At 42.4% G+C, this 13,528-nt stretch overlaps 1 non-coding gene across 1 annotated transcript; it reads left to right on the top strand.

Moving 5' to 3' along the window:
* Positions 1 to 4,916: 4,916 nt before the first annotated feature.
* TRNAF-GAA (transfer RNA phenylalanine (anticodon GAA)) lies at positions 4,917 to 4,989 on the top strand. The gene has a single exon. It is a non-coding gene; the product is annotated as a tRNA-Phe (tRNA).
* The last annotated feature ends 8,539 nt before the right edge of the window (positions 4,990 to 13,528 follow it).

Raw genomic sequence — 13,528 nt, 5'->3', positions numbered from 1 at the left:
GGTTATTTTTTCATCCACTTTTCTTTCTTCCTATTTACATTCCATTGGTTCTAATAACTTTCCCTGTACGTTCCTTCGCATTACTGTCTGTTAGATCCCATTATTATTGTGTAAAAACACGGAAAACGAGCCCTTAGGTGTACACTTCTTTCCCTTATTTCATTGAACGAGGGTCTCGTACTGGCAGACTTGGTGTGTTTAGGTTGTATAGGAGGGACAATTACCCACCTGCCCGCTCATAATAAGTTCACGTGCTACGTGACGCCAAACATGCGCATAAGAGTGTTTTCACGCTCGCCGTTTGGATTATAGATGGCGGTGACTGTCACCCCTACTTCTAAATTCACATATAAACCCCAAAAAGTGGATGGAAGGAAGGCCGCTGTGGTAGCTGAGTGGTTAGAGCATCGAACGCGTTATTCGTAGGTCGTAGGTTCAATTCCTGCCAACGGCTGGTTATTTGTTCATCCACTTTTCTTTCTTCCTATTTACGTTCCATTGGTTCTAATAACTTCCTTTGTACATTCCTTGGCATTGCTGTCTGTTAGATTTCATTATTATTGTGTTAAAACACGGAAAACGAGCCCTTAGGTATACACTTATTTCCCTTATTTCATTGAACTAGGGTCTCGTACTGGCAGACTTGGTGTGTTTAGGTTGTATAAGAGGGACAATTACACAGCTGCCCGCTCATAATACGTTAACGTGCTACGTGACGCCTAACATGCGCATAAGAGTGTTTTTACACTCGCCGTTTGCCTATAGAAGGCGCTGACTGTTACTCCTACTTCTAAATTCACATATAAACCTAAAAAGTGAATGGAGGGAAGGCCGCTGTGGTAGCTCAGTGGTTAGAGCATCGAACGCGTTGTTCGAAGGTCGTAGGTTCAATTCCTGCCAACGGCTGGTTATTTTTTCATTCACTTTTCTTTCTTCCTATTTACATTCGATTGGTTCTAATAACTTCACCTGTACATTCTTTGGTATTACTGTCTGTTAGATTTCATTAATATTGTGTTAAAACACGGAAAACGAGCCCTTAGGTATACACTTATTTCTCTTATTTCATTGAACTAGGGTTTCGTACTGGCAGACTTGGTGTGTTTAGGCTGTATAAGAGGGACAATTGACCAGCTGCCTGCTCATAATAAGTTCACGTGCTACGTGACGCCAAACATGCGCATAAGAGTGTTTTCACACTCGCCGGTTGGCTTATAGATGGCGGTGACTGTCACTCCTACTTCTAAATTCACATATAAACCCCAAAAAGTGGATGGAAGGAAGGCCGCTGTGGTAGCTCAGTGGTTAGAGCATCGAACGCGTTATTCGAAGGCCGTAGGTTCAATTCCTGCCAACGGATGGTTATTTGTTCATCCACTTTTCTTTCTTCCTATTTACATTCCATTGGTTCTAATAACTTCACCTGTACATTTCTTGGTATTACTGTCTGTTAGATCTCAATATTATTGTGTAAAAACACGGAAAACGAGCCCTTAGGTGTACACTTCTTTCCCCTATTTCATTGAACGAGGGTCTCGTACTGGCAGACTTGGTGTGTTTAGGTTGTATAAGAGGGACAATTAACCAGCTGCCCGCTCATAATAAGTTCATGTGCTACGTGACGACAAACATGGGCATAAAAGTGTTTTCACAATCGCCGTTTGGCTTATAGATGGCGCTGACTGTCACTCCTACTTCTAAATTCACATATAAACCAAAAAAGTGGATGGAAGGAAGGCCGCTGTGGTAGCTCAGTGGTTAGAGCATCGAACGCGTTATTCGAGGGTCGTAGGTTCAATTCCTGCCAACGGCTGGTTATTTGTTCATCCACTTTTCTTTCTTCTTATTTACATTCCATTGGTTCTAATACCTTCCCCTGTACATTCCTTGGCATTACTGTCTGTTAGATCTCTTTATTATTGTGTTAAAACACGGAAAACGAGCCCTTAGGTATACACTTCTTTCCCTTATTTCATTGAACGAGGGTCTCGTACTGGCAGACTTGGTGTGTTTAGGTTGAATAAGAGGGACAATTAATCAGCTGCCCGCTCATAATAAGTTCATGTGCTACGTGATGACAAACATGCGCATAAGAGTGTTTTCACACTCACCGTTTGGCTTATAGATGGCGCTGACTGTCACTCCTACTTCTAAATTCACATATAAACCCAAAAAAGTGGATGGAAGGAAGGCCGCTGTGGTAGCTCAGTGGTTAGAGCATCGAACGCGTTATTCGAAGGTCGTAGAGTCGATTCCTGCCCACTGCTGGTTATTTTTTCACCCACCTTTCTGTCTTCTTATTTACATTCCATTGGTTCTAATAACTTCCCCTGTACATTCCTTGGCATTACTGTCTGTTAGATCTCATTATTATTGTGTTAAAACACGGAAAACGAGCCCTTAGGTATACACTTCTTTTCCTTATTTCGTTGAAGGAGGGTCTCGTACTGGCAGACTTGGTGTGTTTAGGTTGTATAAGAGGGACAATTATTCAGCTTCCCGCTCATAATAAGTTCACGTGCTACGTGACGCCTAACATGCGCATAAGAGTGTTTTTACACTCGCCGTTTGCTTATAGAAGGCGCTGACTGTCACTCCTACTTCTAAATTCACATATAAACCTGAAAAGTGGATAGAAGGGAGGCCGCTGGGGTAGCTCAGTGGTTAGAGCATCGAACGCGTTATTCGAAGGTCGTAGGTTCGATTCCTGACCACGGCTGGTTATTTTTTTCGTCCACTTTTCTTTCTTCCTATTTACATTCTATTGGTTTTAATAACTTCCCCTGTACATTCCTTGGTATTACTGTCTGTCAAATTTCATTAATATTGTGTTAAAACACGGAAAACGAGCCCTTAGGTATACACTTATTTCTCTTATTTCATTGAACTAGGGTTTTGTATTGGCAGACTTGGTGTGTTTAGGCTGTATAAGAGGGACAATTAACGAGCGGCCTGCTCATAATAAGTTCACGTGCTACGTGACGCCAAACATGCGCATAAGAGTGTTTTCACACTTGCCGTTTGGCTTATAGATGGCGGTGACTGTCACTCCTACTTCTAAATTCACATATAAACCCCAAAAAGTGGATGGAAGGAAGGCCGTTGTGGTAACTCAGTGGTGAGAGCATCGAACGCGTTATTCGAAGGTCGTAGGTTCAATTCCTGCCAACGGCTGGTTATTTGTTCATCCACTTTTCTTTCTTCCTATTTACATTCCATTGGTTCTAATAACTTCACCTGTACATTTCTTGGTATTAGTGTCTGTTAGATCTCATTATTATTGTGCAAAAACACGGAAAACGAGCCCTTAGGTGTACACTTCTTTCCCTTATTTCATTGAACGAGGGTCTCGTACTGGCAGACTTGGTGTGTTTAGGTTGTATAGGAGGGACAATTACCCACCTGCCCGCTCATAATAAGTTCACGTGCTACGTGACGCCAAACATGCGCATAAGAGTGTTTTCACACTCGCCGTTTGGCTTATAGATGGCGCTGACTGTCACTCCTACTTCTAAATTCACATATAAACCCAAAAAAGTGGATGGAAGGAAGGCCGCTGTGGTAGCTCAGTGGTTAGAGCATCGAACGCGTTATTCGAAGGTTGTAGAGTCGATTCCTGACCACGGCTGGTTATTTTTTCGTCCACTTTTCTTTCTTCCTATTTACATTCCATTGGTTTTAATAACTTCCCCTGTACATTTCTTGGTATTACTGTCTGTTAAATCTGATTAATACTGTGGTAAAACACGGAAAACGAGCCCTTAGGTGTACACTTCTTTCCCTTATTTCATTGAACGAGGGTCTCGTACTGGCAGACTTGGTGTGTTTAGGCTGTATAAGAGGGACAATTAACCAGCTGCCCGCTGATAATAAGTTCACGTGCTACGTGACGCCAAACATGCGCATAGGAGTGTTTTCACACTCGCCGTTTGGCTTATAGATGGCGGTGACTGTCACTCCTACTTCTAAATTCACATATAAACCTAAAAAGTGAATGGAGGGAAGGCCGCTGTGGTAGTTCAGTGGTTAGAGCATCGAACGCGTTATTCGAAGGTCGTAGGTTCGATTCCTGACCACGGCTGGTTATTTTTTCGTCCACTTTTTTTTCTTCCTATTTACATTCCATTGGTTTTAATAACTTCCCCTGTACATTCCTTGGTATTACTGTCTGTTAGATCTCATTAATATTGTGTTAAAACACGGAAAACGAGCCCTTAGGTATACACTTATTTCCCTTATTTCATTGAACTAGGGTCTCGTACTGGCAGACTTGGTGTGTTTAGGTTGTATAAGAGGGACAATTATTCAGCTGCCCGCTCATAATAGGTTCACATGCTACGTGACGCCAAACATGCGCATAAATGTGTTTTCACACTCGCCGTTCGGCTTATAGATGGCGCTGACTGTCACTCCTACTTCTATATTCACATATGAACCCAAAAAAGTGGATGGAGGGAAGGCCGCTATGTAAGCTCAGTGGTTAGAGCATCGAACGCGTTATTCGAATGTCGTAGGTTCGATTCCTGCCCACGGCTGGTTGTTTTTTCATCCACATTTCTTTCTTCTTATTTACATTCCATTGGTTCTAATAACTTCCCTTGTACATTCTTTGGCATTACTGTCTGTTAGATCTCATTATTATTGTGTTAAAACACGGAAAACGAGCCTATAGGTATGCACTTCTTTCCCTTATTTCATTGAACGAGGGTCTCGTACTGGCAGACTTGGTGTGTTTAGGTTGTATAAGAGGGACAATTAACCAGCGGCCCGCTCATAATAGGTTCACGTGCTACGTGACGCCAAACATGCGCATAAGAGTGTTTTCAACCTCGCCGTTTGGCTTATAGATGGCGCTGACTGTCACTCCTACTTCTAAATTTACATATAAACCCAAAAAAGTGGATGGAGGGAAGGCCGCTGTGGTAGCTCAGTGGTTAGAGCATCGAACGGAATATTCGAAGGTCGTAGGTTCGATTCCTGCCCACGGCTGGTTATTTTTTCATCCACTTTTCTTTCTTCCTATTTACATTCCATTGGTTCTAATAACTTTCCCTGTACGTTCCTTCGCATTACTGTCTGGTAGATCTCATAAATATTGTGTTAAAACACGGAAAACGAGCCCTTAGGTATACACTTATTTCCCTTATTTCATTGAACTAGGGTCTCGTACTGGCAGACTTGGTGTGTTTAGGTTGTATAAGAGGGACAATTATTCAGCTGCCCGCTCATAATAAGTTCACATGCAACGTGACGCCAAACATGCGCATAAGAGTGTTTTCACACTCGCTATTTGGCTTATAGATGGCGCTGACTGTCACTCCTACTTCTAAATTCACATATGAACCCAAAAAAGTGGATGAAGGGAAGGCCGCTGTGGTAGCTCAGTGGTTAGAGCATCGAACGCGTTATTTGAAGGTCGTAGGTTCGAATCCTGCCCACGGCTGGTTATTTTTTCATCCACTTTTCTTTCTTCTTATTTACATTCCATTGGTTCTAATAACTTCCCCTGTACAATCCTTGGCATTACTGTCTGTTAGATCTCATTAATATTGTGTTAAAACTCGGAAAACGAGCCCTTAGGTATACACTTCTTTTCCTTATTTCGTTGAACGAGGGTCTCGTACTGGCAGACTTGGTGTGTTTAGGTTGTATAAGAGGGACAATTAACCAGCTGCCCGCTCATAATAGGTTCACGTGCTACGTGACGCCAAACATGCGCATAAGAGTGTTTTCACACTCGCCGTTTGGCTTATAGATGGCGCTGACTGTCACTCCTACTTCTAAATTCACATATAAACCCCAAAAAGTGGATGGAGGGAAGGCCGCTGTGGTAGCTCAGTGGTTAGAGCATCGAACGCGTTATTCGAGGGTCGTAGATTCAATTCCTGCCAACGGCTGGTTATTCGTTCATCCACTTTTCTTTCTTCTTATTTACATTCCATTGGTTATAATAACTTCCCCTGTACATTCCTTGGCATAACTGTCTGTTTGATCTCATTAATATTGTGTTAAAACACGGAAAACGAGCCCTTAGGTATACACTTCTTTCCCTTATTTCATTGAACGAGGGTCTCGTACTGGCAGACTTGGTGTGTTTAGGTTGAATAAGAGGGACAATTAATCAGCTGCCCGCTCATAATAAGTTCATGTGCTACGTGACGACAAACATGCGCATAAGAGTGTTTTCACAATCGCCGTTTGGCTTATAGATGGCGCTGACTGTCACTCCTACTTCTAAATTCACATAAAAACCCAAAAAGTGGATGGAAGGAAGGCCGCTGTGGTAGCTCAGTGGTTAGAGCATCGAACGCGTTATTCGAAGGTCGTAGGTTCAATTCCTGGCAACGGCTGGTTATTTTTTCATTCACTTTTCTTTCTTCCTATTTACATTCGATTGGTTCTAATAAGTTCACCTGTTCATTCCTTGGTATTACTGTCTGTTAGATCTCTATAATATTGTGTAAAAACACGGAAAACGAGCCCTTAGGTGTACACTTCTTTCACTTATTTCATTGAACGAGGGTCTCGTACTGGCAGACTTGGTGTGTTTAGGTTGTATAAGAGGGACAATTAACCAGCTGCCCGCTCACAATAAGTTCACGTGCTACGTGACGCCAAACATGCGCATAAGAGTGTTTTCACACTCGCCGTTTCGCTTATAGATGGCGCTGACTGTCACTCCTACTTCTAAATTCACATATAAACCCCAAAAAGTGGATGGAGGGAAGGCCGCTGTGGTAGCTCAGTGGTTAGAGCATCGAACGCGTTATTCGAAGGTCGTAGAGTCGATTCCTGCCCACTGCTGGTTATTTTTTCACCCACCTTTCTGTCTTCTTATTTACATTCCATTGGTTCTAATAACTTCCCCTGTACATTCCTTGGCATTACTGTCTGTTAGATCTCATTATTATTGTGTTAAAACACGGAAAACGAGCCCTTAGGTATACACTTCTTTTCCTTATTTCGTTGAAGGAGGGTCTCGTACTGGCAGACTTGGTGTGTTTAGGTTGTATAAGAGGGAGAATTATTCAGCTTCCCGCTCATAATAAGTTCACGTGCTACGTGACGCCTAACATGCGCATAAGAGTGTTTTTACACTCGCCGTTTGCTTATAGAAGGCGCTGACTGTCACTCCTACTTCTAAATTCACATATAAACCTGAAAAGTGAATAGAAGGGAGGCCGCTGTGGTAACTCAGTGGTTAGAGCATCGAACGCGTTATTCGAAGGTCGTAGGTTCAATTCCTGCCAACGGCTGGTTATTTGTTCATCCACTTTTCTTTCTTCCTATTTAAATTCCATTGGTTCTAATAACTTCACCTGTACATTTCTTGGTATTACTGTCTGTTAGATCTCATTATTATTGTGTAAAAACACGGAAAACGAGCCCTTAGGTGTACACTTCTTTCCCTTATTTCATTGAACGAGGGTCTCGTACTGGCAGACTTGGTGTGTTTAGGTTGTATAGGAGGGACAATTACCCACCTGCCCGCTCATAATAAGTTCACGTGCTACGTGACGCCAAACATGCGCATAAGAGTGTTTTCACGCTCGCCGTTTGGATTATAGATGGCGGTGACTGTCACTCCTACTTCTAAATTCACATATAAACCCCAAAAAGTGGATGGAAGGAAGGCCGCTGTGGTAGCTCAGTGGTTAGAGCATCGAACGCGTTATTCGTAGGTCGTAGGTTCAATTCCTGCCAACGGCTGGTTATTTGTTCATCCACTTTTCTTTCTTCCTATTTACGTTCCATTGGTTCTAATAACTTCCTTTGTACATTCCTTGGCATTGCTGTCTGTTAGATTTCATTATTATTGTGTTAAAACACGGAAAACGAGCCCTTAGGTATACACTTATTTCCCTTATTTCATTGAACTAGGGTCTCGTACTGGCAGACTTGGTGTGTTTAGGTTGTATAACAGGGACAATTACACAGCTGCCCGCTCATAATACGTTAACGTGCTACGTGGCGCCTAACATGCGCATAAGAGTGTTTTCACACCCGCCGTTTGCCTATAGAAGGCGCTGACTGTTACTCCTACTTCTAAATTCACATATAAACCTAAAAAGTGAATGGAGGGAAGGCCGCTGTGGTAGCTCAGTGGTTAGAGCATCGAACGCGTTGTTCGAAGGTCGTAGGTTCAATTCCTGCCAACGGCTGGTTATTTTTTCATTCACTTTTCTTTGTTCCTATTTACATTCGATTGGTTCTAATAACTTCACCTGTACATTCTTTGGTATTACACTCTGTTAGATTTCATTAATATTGTGTTAAAACACGGAAAACGAGCCCTTAGGTATACACTTATTTCTCTTATTTCATTGAACTAGGGTTTCGTACTGGCAGACTTGGTGTGTTTAGGTTGTATAAGAGGGAATATTAATAAGCTGCCCGCTCATAATAAGTTCACGTGCTACGTGACGCCTAACATGCGCATAAGAGTGTTTTTACACTCGCCGTTTGCTTATAGAAGGCGCTGACTGTCACTCCTACATCTAAATTCACATATAAACCTAAAAAGTGAATGGAGGGAAGGCCGCTGTGGTAGTTCAGTGGTTAGGGCATCGAACGCGTTATTCGAAGGTCGTAGGTTCGATTCCTGACCACGGCTGGTATTTTTTCGTCCAGATTTCTTTCTTCCTATTTACATTCCATTGGTTTTAATAACTTCCCCTGTACATTCCTTGGTATTACTGTCTGTTAGATCTCATTAATACTGTGTTAAAACACGGAAAACGAGCCCTTAGGTGTACACTTCTTTCCCTTATTTCATTGAACGAGGGTCTCGTACTGGCAGACTTGGTGTGTTTAGGTTGTATAAGAGGGACAATTAACCAGCTGCCCGCTCATAATACGTTAACGTGCTACGTGACGCCTAACATGCGCATAAGAGTGTTTTTACACTCGCCGTTTGCCTATAGAAGGCGCTGACTGTTACTCCTACTTCTAAATTCACATATAAACCTAAAAAGTGAATGGAGGGAAGACCGCTGTGGTAGCTCAGTGGTTAGAGCATCGAACGCGTTGTTCGAAGGTCGTAGGTTCAATTCCTGCCAACGGCTGGTTATTTTTTCATTCACTTTTCTTTCTTCCTATTTACATTCGATTGGTTCTAATAACTTCACCTGTACATTCTTTGGTATTACTGTCTGTTAGATTTCATTAATATTGTGTTAAAACACGGAAAACGAGCCCTTAGGTATACACTTATTTCTCTTATTCATTGAACTAGGGTTTCGTACTGGCAGACTTGGTGTGTTTAGGCTGTATAAGAGGGACAATTAACCAGCTGCCTGCTCATAATAAGTTCACGTGCTACGTGACGCCAAACATGTGCATAAGAGTGTTTTCACACTCGCCGGTTGGCTTATAGATGGCGGTGACTGTCACTCCTACTTCTAAATTCACATATAAACCCCAAAAAGTGGATGGAAGGAAGGCCGCTGTGGTAGCTCAGTGGTTAGAGCATCGAACGCGTTATTCGAAGGTCGTAGGTTCAATTCCTGCCAACGGCTGGTTATTTGTTCATCCACTTTTCTTTCTTCCTATTTACATTCCATTGGTTCTAATAACTTCACCTGTACATTTCTTGGTATTACTGTCTGTTAGATCTCATTATTATTGTGTAAAAACACGGAAAACGAGCCTTTAGGTGTACACTTCTTTCCCCTATTTCATTGAACGAGGGTCGCGTACTGGCAGACTTGGTGTGTTTAGGTTGTATAAGAGGGACAATTAACCAGCTGCCCGCTCATAATAAGTTCATGTGCTACGTGACGACAAACATGGGCATAAAAGTGTTTTCACAATCGCCGTTTGGCTTATAGATGGCGCTGACTGTCACTCCTACTTCTAAATTCTAATATAAACCAAAAAAGTGGATGGAAGGAAGGCCGCTGTTGTAGCTCAGTGGTTAGAGCATCGAACGCGTTATTCGAGGGTCGTAGGTTCAATTCCTGCCAACGGCTGGTTATTTGTTCATCCACTTTTCTTTCTTCTTATTTACATTCCATTGGTTCTAATAACTTCCCCTGTACATTCCTTGGCATTACTGTCTGTTAGATCTCTTTATTATTGTGTTAAAACACGGAAAACGAGCCCTTAGGTATACACTTCTTTCCCTTATTTCATTGAACGAGGGTCTCGTACTGGCAGACTTGGTGTGTTTAGGTTGAATAAGAGGGACAATTAATCAGCTGCCCGCTCATAATAAGTTCATGTGCTACGTGATGACAAACATGCGCATAAGAGTGTTTTCACACTCACCGTTTGGCTTATAGATGGCGCTGACTGTCACTCCTACTTCTAAATTCACATATAAACCCCAAAAAGTGGATGGAGGGAAGGCCGCTGTGGTAGCTCAGTGGTTAGAGCATCGAACGCTTTATTCGAAGGTCGTAGAGTCGATTCCTGCCCACTGCTGGTTATTTTTTCACCCACCTTTCTGTCTTCTTATTTACATTCCATTGGTTCTAATAACTTCCCCTGTACATTCCTTGGCATTACTGTCTGTTAGATCTCATTATTATTGTGTTAAAACACGGAAAACGAGCCCTTAGGTATACACTTCTTTTCCTTATTTCGTTGAAGGAGGGTCTCGTACTGGCAGACTTGGTGTGTTTAGGTTGTATAAGAGGGAGAATTATTCAGCTTCCCGCTCATAATAAGTTCACGTGCTACGTGACGCCTAACATGCGCATAAGAGTGTTTTTACACTCGCCGTTTGCTTATAGAAGGCGCTGACTGTCACTCCTACTTCTAAATTCACATATAAACCTGAAAAGTGGATAGAAGGGAGGCCGCTGTGGTAGCTCAGTGGTTAGAGCATCGAACGCGTTATTCGAAGGTCGTTGGTTCGATTCCTGACCACGGCTGGTTATTTTTTTCGTCCACTTTTCTTTCTTCCTATTTACATTCTATTGGTTTTATTAACTTCCCCTGTACATTCCTTGGTATTACTGTCTGTTAGATTTCATTAATATTGTGTTAAAACACGGAAAACGAGCCCTTAGGTATACACTTATTTCTCTTATTTCATTGAACTAGGGTTTTGTATTGGCAGACTTGGTGTGTTTAGGCTGTATAAGAGGGACAATTAACGAGCGGCCTGCTCATAATAAGTTCACGTGCTACGTGACGCCAAACATGCGCATAAGAGTGTTTTCACACTCGCCGTTTGGCTTATAGATGGCGGTGACTGTCACTCCTACTTCTAAATTCACATATAAACCCCAAAAAGTGGATGGAAGGAAGGCCGCTGTGGTAACTCAGTGGTTAGAGCATCGAACGCGTTATTCAAAGGTCGTAGGTTCAATTACTGCCAACGGCTGGTTATTTGTTCATCCACTTTTCTTTCTTCCTATTTACATTCCATTGGTTCTAATAACTTCACCTGTACATTTCTTGGTATTACTGTCTGTTAGATCTCATTATTATTGTGTAAAAACACGGAAAACGAGCCCTTAGGTGTACACTTCTTTCCCTTATTTCATTGAACGAGGGTCTCGTACTGGCAGACTTGGTGTGTTTAGGTTGTATAGGAGGGACAATTACCCACCTGCCCGCTCATAATAAGTTCACGTGCTACGTGACGCCAAACATGCGCATAAGAGTGTTTTCACGCTCGCCGTTTGGATTATAGATGGCGGTGACTGTCACTCCTACTTCTAAATTCACATATAAACCCCAAAAAGTGGATGGAAGGAAGGCCGCTGTGGTAGCTCAGTGGTTAGAGCATCGAACGCGTTATTCGAAGGCCGTAGGTTCAATTCCTGCCAACGGCTGGTTATTTGTTCATCCACTTTTCTTTCTTCCTATTTACATTCCATTGGTTCTAATAACTTCACCTGTACATTTCTTGGTATTACTGTCTGTTAGATCTCAATATTATTGTGTAAAAACACGGAAAACGAGCCCTTAGGTGTACACTTCTTTCCCCTATTTCATTGAACGAGGGTCTCGTACTGGCAGACTTGGTGTGTTTAGGTTGTATAAGAGGGACAATTAACCAGCTGCCCGCTCATAATAAGTTCATGTGCTACGTGACGCCAAACATGCGCATAAGAGTGTTTTCACACTCGCCGTTTGGCTTATAGATGGCGGTGACTGTCACTCCTACTTCTAAATTCACATATAAACCTAAAAAGTGAATGGAGGGAAGGCCGCTGTGGTAGTTCAGTGGTTAGAGCATCGAACGCGTTATTCGAAGGTCGTAGGTTCGATTCCTGACCACGGCTGGTTATTTTTTCGTCCACTTTTCTTTCTTCCTATTTACATTCCATTGGTTTTAATAACTTCCCCTGTACATTCCTTGGTATTACTGTCTGTTAGATCTCATTAATATTGTGTTAAAACACGGAAAACGAGCCCTTAGGTATACACTTATTTCCCTTATTTCATTGAACTAGGGTCTCGTACTGGCAGACTTGGTGTGTTTAGGTTGTATAAGAGGGACAATTATTCAGCTGCCCGCTCATAATAAGTTCACATGCTACGTGACGCCAAACATGCGCATAAGAGTGTTTTCACACTCGCCATTTGGCTTATAGATGGCGCTGACTGTCACTCCTACTTCTAAATTCACATATGAACCCAAAAAAGTGGATGAAGGGAAGGCCGCTGTGGTAGCTCAGTGGTTAGAGCATCGAACGCGTTATTTGAAGGTCGTAGGTTCGAATCCTGCCCACGGCTGGTTATTCGTTCATCCACTTTTCTTTCTTCTTATTTACATTCCATTGGTTATAATAACTTCCCCTGTACATTCCTTGGCATAACTGTCTGTTTGATCTCATTAATATTGTGTTAAAACACGGAAAACGAGCCCTTAGGTATACACTTATTTCCCTTATTTCATTGAACTAGGGTCTCGTACTGGCAGACTTGGTGTGTTTAGGTTGTATAAGAGGGACAATTATTCAGCTGCCCGCTCATAATAAGTTCACATGCTACGTGACGCCAAACATGCGCATAAATGTGTTTTCACACTCGCCGTTCGGCTTATAGATGGCGCTGACTGTCACTCCTACTTCTATATTCACATATGAACCCAAAAAAGTGGATGGAGGGAAGGCCGCTATGTAAGCTCAGTGGTTAGAGCATCGAACGCGTTATTCGAATGTCGTAGGTTCGATTCCTGCCCACGGCTGGTTGTTTTTTCATCCACATTTCTTTCTTCTTATTTACATTCCATTGGTTCTAATAACTTCCCTTGTACATTCTTTGGCATTACTGTCTGTTAGATCTCATTATTATTGTGTTAAAACACGGAAAACGAGCCTATAGGTATACACTTCTTTCCCTTATTTCATTGAACGAGGGTCTCGTACTGGCAGACTTGGTGTGTTTAGGTTGTATAAGAGGGACAATTAACCAGCGGCCCGCTCATAATAGGTTCACGTGCTACGTGACGCCAAACATGCGCATAAGAGTGTTTTCAACCTCGCCGTTTGGCTTATAGATGGCGCTGACTGTCACTCCTACTTCTAAATTTACATATAAACCCAAAAAAGTGGATGGAGGGAAGGCC

The sequence above is a fragment of the Rhipicephalus microplus genome, chromosome 4 (assembly GCF_043290135.1).
Source record: "Rhipicephalus microplus isolate Deutch F79 chromosome 4, USDA_Rmic, whole genome shotgun sequence".
Classification (NCBI taxonomy): domain Eukaryota; kingdom Metazoa; phylum Arthropoda; class Arachnida; order Ixodida; family Ixodidae; genus Rhipicephalus; species Rhipicephalus microplus.
This window is presented reverse-complemented; position numbering and strand designations above follow the sequence as displayed.